Source organism: Triticum urartu, chromosome 6 (assembly GCF_003073215.2).
Source record: "Triticum urartu cultivar G1812 chromosome 6, Tu2.1, whole genome shotgun sequence".
NCBI classification, from domain to species: Eukaryota; Viridiplantae; Streptophyta; class Magnoliopsida; order Poales; family Poaceae; genus Triticum; species Triticum urartu.
This window is the reverse complement of record NC_053027.1, coordinates 290,259,613-290,270,901: the sequence shown is the minus strand read 5'-3', so window position 1 is coordinate 290,270,901 and position 11,289 is coordinate 290,259,613.

The window sequence follows — 11,289 nt, the reverse complement described above, 5'->3', positions numbered from 1 at the left end:
TTACTAATTTACCGCTATCGTTTTGGGGTTATGCTCTAGAGACGGCCGCATTCATGTTAAATAGGGCACCATCAAAATCCGTTGAGACGACGCCTTATGAACTGTGGTTTGGCAAGAAACCAAAGTTGTCGTTTCTGAAAGTTTGGGGCTGCGATGCTTATGTGAAAAAGCTTCAACCTGATAAGCTCGAACCCAAATCGGAGAAATGTGTCTTCATAGGATATCCAAAGGAAACTATTGGATACACCTTCTATCATAGATCCGAAGGCAAGATTTTTGTTGCTAAATTCAGAAACTTTCTAGAGAAGGAGTTTCTCTCGAAAGAAGTGAGTGGGAGGAAAGTAGAACTTGATGAGGTAACTGTACCTGCTCCCTTATTGGAAAGTAGTACATCACAGAAATCAGTTTCTGTGACACCTACACCAATTAGTGAGGAAGCTAATGATGATGATCATGAAACTTCAAAACAAGATACTACTGAACCTCGTAGATCAACCAGAGTAAGATCCGCACCAGAGTGGTATGGTAATCCTGTTCTGGAAGTCATGCTACTAGATCATGATGAACCTACGAACTATGGAGAAGCGATGGTGAGCCCAGATTCCGCAAAATGGCTTGAAGCCATGAAATCTGAGATGTGATCCATGTATGAGAACAAAGTATGGACTTTGGTTGACTTGCCCAATGATCGGCAAGCAATTGAGAATAAATCGATCTTCAAGAAGAAGACTGACGCTGACGGTAATGTTACTGTCTACAAAGCTCGACTTGTCGCAAAATGTTTTCGACAAGTTCAAGGGATTGACTACGATGAGACCTTCTCACCCGTAGCGATGCTTAAGTCTGTCAGAATCATGTTAGCAATTGCCGCATTTTATGATTATGAAATTTGGCAGATGGATGTCAAAACTGCATTCCTAAATGGATTTCTGGAAGAAGAGTTGTATATGATGCAGCCGGAAGGTTTTGTCGATCCAAAGGGAGCTAACAAAGTGTGTAAGCTCCAGCGATCCATTTATGGACTGGTGAAAGCCTTAGAGTTGGAATAAACGCTTTGATAGTGTGATCAAAGCATTTGGTTTTGTACAGACTTTTGGAGAAGCCTGTATTTACAAGAAAGTGAGTGGGAGCTCTGTAGCATTTCTGATATTATATGTAGATGACATATTACTAATCGGAAATGATATAGAATTTCTGGATAGCATAAAGGGATACTTGAATAAGAGTTTTTCAATGAAAGACCTCGGTGAAGCTGCTTACATATTGGGCATTAAGATCTATAGAGATAGATCAAGACGCTTAATTGGACTTTCACAAAGCACATACCTTGACAAAATTTTGAAGAAGTTCAAAATGGATCAAGCAAAGAAAGGATTCTTGCCTGTGTTACAAGGTGTGAAATTGAGTAAGACTCAATGCCCGACCAATACAGAAGATAGAGAGAAAAATGAAAGATGTTCCCTATGCTTCAGCCATAGGCTCTATCATGTATGCAGTGCTGTGTACCAGACCTGATGTGTGTCTTGCTATAAGTCTAGCAGGGAGGTACCAAAGTAATACAGGAGTGGATCACTGGACAGCAGTCAAGAACATCCTGAAATACCTGAAAAGGACTAAGGATATGTTTCTCATATATGGAGGTGACAAAGAGCTCATCGTAAATGGTTACATTGATGCAAGCTTTGACACTGATCCGGACGATTCTAAGTCGCAAACCGGATACATGTTTACATTAAACGGTGGAGCTGTCAGTTGGTGCAGTTCTAAACAAAGCGTTGTGGCGGGATCTACATGTGAAGCGGAGTACATAGCTGCTTCGGAAGCAGCAAATGAAGGAGTCTGGATGAAGGAGTTCATATCCGATCTAGGTGTCATACCTAGTGCATCGGGTCCAATGAAAATCTTTTGTGACAATACTGGTGCAATTTCCTTGGCAAAGGAATCCAGATTTCACAAGAGAACCAAGCACATCAAGAGACGCTTCAATTCCATCCGGGATCTAGTCTAGGTGGGAGACATAGAGATTTGCAAGATACATACGGATCTGAATGTTGCAGAACCGTTGACTAAGCCTCTTCCACGAGCAAAACATGATCAACACCAAAGCTCCATGGGTGTTAGAATCATTACCGTGTAATCTAGATTATTGACTCTAGTGCAAGTGGGAGACTAAAGGAAATATGCCCTAGAGGCAATAATAATGTTATTATTTTATTTCCTTATATCATGATAAATGTTTATTATTCATGCTAGAAATGTATTATCCGAAAACATAATACTTGTGTGAATACATAGACAAACTAAACGCCACTAGTATGCCTCTACTTGACTAGCTCGTTAATCAAAGATGGTTATGTTTCCTAACCATAGACTGTTGGAGAACGTAGCAGAAATTCAAAATTTTCCTACGTGTCACCAAGATCTATCTATGGAGAAACTAGCAACGAGGGGAAGGAGAGTGCATCTACATACCCTTGTAGATCGCTAAGCGGAAGCGTTCAAGTGAACGGGGTTGATGGAGTCGTACTCGTCGTGATCCAAATCACCGATGGTCAAGTGCCGAACGCACGGCACCTCCGCGTTCAACACACGTACAGCCCGGTGACATCTCCCATGCCTTGATCCAGCAAGGAGAGAGGGAGAGGTTGAGGAAGACTCCATCCAGCAGCAGCACAACGGCGTGGTGGTGGTGGAGGAACGTGGCAATCCTGCAGGGCTTCGCCAAGCACCACGGGAGAGGAGAGGAACTTGGGAGAGAGGGAGGGGCTGCACCAAAGGCATAAAGGTGTGTTTTTGAGAGGCCCTCCTACCCCACTATATATAGGGATCCCAAGGGGGGGTGCGCCAGCCCCTAGGAGATCCAATCTCCAAGGGGGCGGCGGCCAGGGGAGGAGTCCTCCCCCCCCCCAAGGCACCTAGGAGGTGCCTTCCCCTGCTGGGACTCTTCCTTTAGGGTTTCCCCAGGCGCATGGGCCTCTTGGGGCTGGTTCCCTTGGCCCATGTAGGCCAAGGCGCACCCCCTACAGCCCATGTGGCCCCCCCGGGGTAGGTGGCCCCACCCGGTGGGCCCCCGGGACCCTTCCGGTGGTCCCGGTACAATACCGATGACCCCGAAACTTGTCCCGATGGCCGAAACAGGACTTCCTACGTATAAATCTTTACCTCCGGACCATTCCGGAACTCCTCGTGATGTCCGGGATCTCTTCCGGGACTCCGAACAACATTCGGTAACCACATACAAGCTTCCTTTATAACCCTAGCGTCATCGAACCTTAAGTGTGTAGACCCTACGGGTTCGGGAGACATGCAGACATGACCGAGACGTTCTCCGGTCAATAACCAACAGCGGGATCTGGATACCCATGATGGCTCCCACATGTTCCACGATGATCTCATCGGATGAACCACGATGTCAAGGACTTTAATCAATCCCGTATACAATTCCCTTTGTCTATCGGTATGTTACTTGCCCGAGATTCGATCGTCGGAATCCAATACCTAGTTCAATCTCGTTACCGGCAAGTCTCTTTACTCGTTCCGTAACACATCATCCTGTGATACACTCTTTGGTCACATTGCGCATATGATGATGTCCTACCGAGTGGGCCCAGAGATACCTCTCCACTTACACGGAGTGACAAATTCCAGTCTCGATTCGTGCCAACCCAACAGATACTTTCGGAGATACCTGTAATGCACCTTTATAGTCACCCAGTTACGTTGTGACGTTTGATACACCCAAAGCATTCCTACGGTATCCGGGAGTTGCACAATCTCATGGTCTAAGGAAATGATACTTGACATTAGAAAAGCTATAGCATACGAACTACACGATCTAGTGCTATGCTTAGGATTGGGTCTTGTCCATCACATCATTCTCCTAATGATGTGATCCCGTTATCAACGGACATCCAATGTCCATGGTTAGGAAACCGTAACCATCTATTGATCAACGAGCTAGTCAACTAGAGGCTTACTAGGGACATGGTGTTTTCTATGTATCCACACATGTATCTGAGTTTCCAATCAATACAATTATAGCATGGATAATAAACGATTATCATGAACAAGGAAATATAATAATAACTAATTTATTATTGCCTCTAGGGCATATTTCCAACAGTCTCCCACTTGCACTAGAGTCAATAATCTAGTTCACATCGCCATGTAATTAACACTCACAGGTCACATCGCCATGTGACTAACACCCAAGAGTTTACTAGAGTCAGTAGTCTAGTTCACATCACTATGTGATTAACACTCAATGAGTTTTAGGTTTGATCATGTTGCTTGTGAGAGAGGTTTTAGTCAACGGGTCCGAACCTTTCAGATCCGTGTGTGCTTTACAAATATCTATGTCATCTCCTAGATGTAGCTACCACGCTCTATTTGGAGCTATTCCAAATAACTGTTCTACTTGGAGCTATTCTAAATTGTTGCTCCATTATATGCATCCGGTATCTCTACTCAGAGCTATCCGGATAGGTGTTAAGCTTGCATCGACGTAACCCTTTACGACAAACTCTTTTTACCACCTCCATAACCGAGAAACTTCCTTAGTCCACTAGTTACTAAGGATAACTTTGACCGCTGTCCTGTGATCCATTCATGGATCACTCTTGTACCCCTTGACTGACTCATGGCAAGGCACACTTCAGGTGCGGTACACAGCATAGCATACTGTAGAGCCTATGTCTTAAGCATAGGGGACGACCTTCGTCCTTTCTCTCTATTCTGCCGTGGTCGAGCTTTAAGTCTTAACTTCATACCTTACAACTCAGGCAAGAACTCCTTCTTTGACTGATCCATCTTGAACACCTTCAAGATCATGTCAAGGTATGTGCTCATTTGAAAGTACTTTTAAGCGTTTTGATCTATCCTTATAGATCTTGATGCTCAATGTTCAAGTAGCTTAATCCAGGCTTTCCATTGAAAAACACTTTCCAAATAACCCTACATGCTTTCTAGAAATTCTACATCATTTCCGATCAACAACATGTTAACAACACATACTCATCGGAAATTCTATAGTGCTCCCACTCACTTCTTTGGAAATACCAGTTTCTCATAAACTTTGTATACACCCAAAATCTTTGATCATCTCATCAAAGCATACATTCCAACTCCGAGATGCTTACTCCAGTCCTTAGAAGGATTGTTGGAGCTTTGCATACTTATTAGCATCTTTCAGGATTGACAAAACCTTCCGGTTGTATCACATACAACCTTTCCTCAAGAAAATCGTCGAGGAAACAATGTTTTGACATCCTATCTGCAGGATTTCATAAATAATGCAGTAATCGCTAATATAATTCCAACAGACTCTTAGCATCGCTACGAGTGAGAAAGTCTCATCATAGTCAACTCCTTGAACTTGTCGGAAAACATCTTAACGACAAGTCGAGCTTTCTTAATGGTGACATTTACCATCATTGTCCGTCTTCCTTTTAAAATCCATATGTACCTAACAGCCTTACGACCATCAAGTAGTTCTTCCAAAGTCTACACTTTGTTTTCATATATGGATCCTCTCTCGGATTATATGGCCTCGAGCCATTTATCGGAATCCGGGCCCACCATTGCTTCTCCATAGCTTCTAGGCTCATTGTTGTCTAGCAACATGACTTTCAAGATAGGATTACGTACCACTCTGAAGTAGTACGCATCCTTGTCATCCTACGAGGTTTGGGAGTGACTTGATCCGAAGTCTCATGATCAATATCATAAGCTTCCACTTCAATTGGTGTAGGTGCCACAGGAACAACTCTTTGCGCCCTGCTATACACTAGTTGAAGTAACGGTTTAATAACCTTATCAAGTCTCCACCATCCTCCCACTCAATTCTTTCGAGAGAAACTTTTCCTCGAGAAAGGACCTGATTCTAGAAACAATCCCTTATTGCTTTTGGATCTGAGACAGGAGGTATACCCAACTGTTTTGGGTGTCCTATGAAGATGCATTTATCCGCTTTGGGTTCGAGCTTATCAGCCTGAAACTTTTTCATATAAGCGTCGCACCCCCAAACTTTTAAGAAATGACAGCTTAGGTTTCTCTAAACCATAGTTCATACGGTGTCACCTCATCGGAATTACGTAGTGCCCCTTTTAAAGTGAATGTGGTTGTCTCTAATGCCTAACCCATAAACTATTGTGGTAATTTGATAAGAGACATCATGGTATGCATCATATCTAATAGGGTGCAGTTATGATGTTCGGACACACCATCACACTATGGTGTTCCAGGCTGTATCAGTTGTGAAACAATTTCCACAATGTCTTAATTCTGTGCCAAACTCGTAATTCAGATATTCATCTCTATGATCATATCATAGATCTTTTATCCTCTTGTCACAACGATCTTTCAACTTCACCCTGAACTTACTTGAACCTTTCAATAATTCAGACTCATGATTCATCAAGTAAATATACTCAACATCTACTCAAATCATCTGTGAAGTAAGAACACAGCGATATCCACTACATGCCTCAGCACTCATTGGATTGCACACATCAAAATGTATTACTTCCAACAAGTTGCTTTCTAGTTCCATTTTACTGAAACCGAGGCTTTCAGTCATCTTGCCCATGTGGTATGATTTGCATGTCTCAAGTGATTCAAAATCAAGTGAGTCCAAACGCTCCATTTGCATGGAGTTTCTTCATGCATATACACCAATAGACATGGTTCGCATGCCTCAAAATTTTCAAAACGAGTGAGCCCAAAGATCCATCAACATGGAGCTTCTTCATGCGTTTTATACCGATATGACTTACGTGGCAGTGCCACAAGTAGGTGGTACTATCATTACTATCTTTTGGCATGAACATGTGTATCACTACGATCGAGATTCAATAAACCATTCATTTCAGGTGTAAGACCATTGAAGGTATTATTCAAATAAACAGAGTAACCATTGTTCTCTTTAAATGAATAACCGTATTGCGATAGACATAATCCAATCATGTCTATGCTCAACGCAAACACCAATCTCGATGGTAGAGGGAGCTTGCGATGCTTGATCATATCAACATTGGAAACACTTCCAACACATATCGTCAGCTCACCTTTAGCTAGTCTCCGTTTATTCCGTAGCCTTTTGTTTCGAGTTACTAACACTTAGCAACCGAACCGGTATCTAATACCCTGGTGCTACTAGGAGTACTAGTAAAGTACACATCAACACAATGTATATCCAATATACTTCTATCGACCTTGCCAGCCTTCTAATCTACCAAGTATCTAGGGTAATTCTGCTCCAGTGGCTGTTCCCCTTATTACAGAAGCACTTAGTCTCGGGTTTGGGTTCAACCTTGGGTTTCTTCACTAGAGCAGCAGCTGAATTGCCGTTTCATGAAGTATCCCTTCTTGCCCTTGCCCTTCTTGAAACTAGTGGTTTCACCGACCATCAACAATTGATGCTCCTTCTTGATTTCTACTTTCGTGGTGTCAAACATCGCGAATATCTCAAGGATCATCATATATGTCCCTGATATATTATAGTTCATCACGAAGCTCTAGCAGCTTGGTGGTAATGACTTCGGAGAAACATCACTATCTCATATGGAAGATTAACTCCCACTCGATTCAAATGATTGTTGTACTCAGACAATCTGAGCACAAGCTCAACAATTGAGCTTTTCTCCCTTAGTTTGCAGGCTAAGAAAATCGTCGGAGGTCTTATACCTCTTGACGTGGGCACGAGCCTGAAATCCCAATTTCAGCCCTCGAAACATCTCATATGTTCCGCGATGTTTCGAAACGTCTTTGGTGCCTCAACTCTAAACCATTTAACTGAACTATCACGTAGTTATCAAAATGTGTATGTCAGATGTTCGCAACATCCACAGACAACGTTCGAGGTTCAGCACACTAAGCGGTGCATTAAGGACATAAGCCTTCTAAGAAGCAATGAGGACAATCCTCAGTTTACGGACCTAGTCCGCATAATTGCTACTATCAACTTTCAACTAATTTTTCCTCTAGGAACATATCTAAACAGTAGAACTGAAGCGCGAGCTACGACATAATTTGCAAAGATCTTTTGACTATGTTCAGGATAATTAAGTTCATCTTATGAACTCCCACTCAGATAGACATCCCTCTAGTCATCTAAGCGATTACATGATCCGAGTCAACTAGGCCGTGTCCGATCATCACGTGAGACGGACTAGTCAACGTCGGTGAACATCTTCATGTTGATCGTATCTACCATACGACTCATGCTCGACCTTTCGGTCTTCTGTGTTCCGAGGCCATGTCTATGCACATGCTAGGCTCGTCAAGTTAACCCTAAGTGTTTTGCATGTGTAAAACTGTCTTACACCCGTTGTATGTGAACGTAAGGATCTATCACACCCGATCATCACGTGGTGCTTCGAAATGATGAACTTTAGCAACGGTGCACAGTTAGGGGAGAACACTTCTTGAAATTTTAATGAGGGATCATCTTATTTACTACCGTCGTTCTAAGCAAATAAGATGTATAAACATGATAAACATCACATGCAATCAAATAATTGTGACATGATATGGCCAATATCATATAGCTCCTTTGATCTCCATCTTGGGGCTCCATGATCATCTTGTCACCGGCATGACACCATGATCTCCATCATCATGATCTCCATCATTGTGTCTCCATGAAGTTGTCACGCTCATCGACATGCAAGTCGTGATTCCCATTACAAGAACATGATCAATCTCATACATCACATATATCATTCATCACATCCTTTGGCCATATCACATCACATAGCATACCCTGCAAAAACAAGTTAGACGTCCTCTAATTGTTGTTTGCATGTTTTACGTGGCTGCTATGGGTTTCTAGCAAGAACGTTTCTTACCTACGCAAAAACCACAACGTGATATGCCAATTGCTATTTACCCTTCATAAGGACCCTTTTCATCGAATCCGATCCGACTAAAGTAGGAGAGACAGACACCCGCTAGCCACCTTATGCAACTAGTGCATGTCAGTCGGTGGAACCTGTCTCACGTAAGAGTACGTGTAAGGTCGGTCCGGGCCGCTTCATCCCACGATGCCGCCGAATCATGATAAGACTAGTAAGGGCAAGCATATTGAACAAAATCAACGCCCACAACTACTTTCTGTTCTACTCGTGCATAGAATCTACGCAATAGACCTAGCTCATGATGCCACTGTTGGAGAACGTCGCAGAAATTCAAAATTTTCCTACGTGTCACCAAGATCTATCTATGGAGAAACTAGCAACGAGGGGAAGGAGAGTGCATCTACATACCCTTGTAGATCGCTAAGCGGAAGCGTTCAAGTGAACGGGGTTGATGGAGTCGTACTCGTCGTGATCCAAATCACCGATGATCAAGTGCCGAACGCACGGCACCTCCGCGTTCAACACACGTACGGCCCGGTGACGTCTCCCATGCCTTGATCCAGAAAGGAGAGAGGGAGAGGTTGAGGAAGACTCCATCCAGCAGCAGCACAACGGCGTGGTGGTGGTGGAGGAGCGTGGCAATCCTGCAGGGCTTCGCCAAGCACCACGGGAGAGGAGAGGAACTTGGGAGAGAGGGAGGGGCTGCACCAAAGGCATAAGGTGTGTTTCTAGAGGCCCTCCTACCCCACTATATATAGGGATCCCAAGGGGGGGTGCGCCAGCCCCTAGGAGATCCAATCTCCAAGGGGGCGGCGGCCAGGGGAGGAGTCCTCCCCCCCCAAGGCACCTAGGAGGTGCCTTCCCCTGCTGGGACTCTTCCTTTAGGGTTTCCCCAGGCGCATGGGCCTCTTGGGGCTGGTGCCCTTGGCCCATGTAGGCCAAGGCGCACCCCCTACAGCCCATGTGGCCCCCGGGGTAGGTGGCCCCACCCGGTGGGCCCCCGGGACCCTTCCGGTGGTCCCGGTACAATACCGATGACCCCGAAACTTGTCCCGATGGCCGAAACAGGACTTCCTATATATAAATCTTTACCTCCGGACCATTCCGGAACTCCTCGTGACGTCCGGGATCTCACCCGGGACTCCGAACAACATTCGGTAACCACATATAAGCTTCCTTTATAACCCTAGCGTCATCGAACCTTAAGTGTGTAGACCCTACGGGTTCGGGAGACATGCAGACATGACCGAGACGTTCTACGGTCAATAACCAACAGCGGGATCTGGATACCCATGATGTCTCCCACATGTTCCACGATGATCTCATCGGATGAACCACGATGTCAAGGACTTAATCAATCCCGTATACAATTCCCTTTGTTGAGCGGTATTGTACTTGCCCGAGATTCGATCATCGGTATCCCGATACCTTGTTCAATCTCGTTACCGGTAAGTCTCTTTACTCGTTCCGTAACACATCATCCCGTGATCAACTCCTTGGTCACATTGCGCATATGATGATGTCCTACCGAGTGGGCCCAGAGATACCTCTCCGTTTACACGGAGTGACAAATCCCAGTCTCGATTCGTGCCAACCCAACAGATACTTTCGGAGATACCTGTAATGCACCTTTATAGTCACCCAGTTACGTTGTGACGTTTGATACACCCAAAGCATTCCTACGGTACCCGGGAGTTGCACAAGCTCATGGTCTAAGGAAATGATACTTGACATTAGAAAAGCTTTAGCATACGAACTACACGATCTAGTGCTATGCTTAGGATTGGGTCTTGTCCATCACATCATTTCCTAATGATGTGATCCCGTTATCAACGACATCCAATGTCCATGGTTAGGAAACCGTAACCATCTATTGATCAACGAGCTAGTCAACTAGAGGCTTACTAGGGACATGGTGTTGTCTATGTATCCACACATGTATCTGAGTTTCCTATCAATACAATTATAGCATGGATAATAAACGATTATCATGAACAAGGAAATATAATAATAACTAATTTATTATTGCCTCTAGGGCATATTTCCAACATAGACATGTCTTGTCATTTGATTAACGGGGTCACATTATTAGGAGAATGATGTGATTGACATGACCCATTCCATTAGCTTAGCACCCGATCGTTTAGTATGTTGCTATTGCTTTCTTCATGACTTATACATGTTCCTATGACTATGAGATTATGCAACTCCCGTTTGCCAGAGGAACACTTTGTGTGCTACCAAACGTCACAACGTAACTGGGTGATTATAAAGGATCTCTACAGGTGCCTCCAAACATAAATGTTGGGTTGGCGTATTTCAAGATTAGGATTTGTCACTCTGATTATCGGAGAGGTATCTCTGGGCCCTCTCGGTGATGCACATCACACAAGCCTTGCAAGCATTGCAACTAATGAGTTAGTTGCGAGATGAT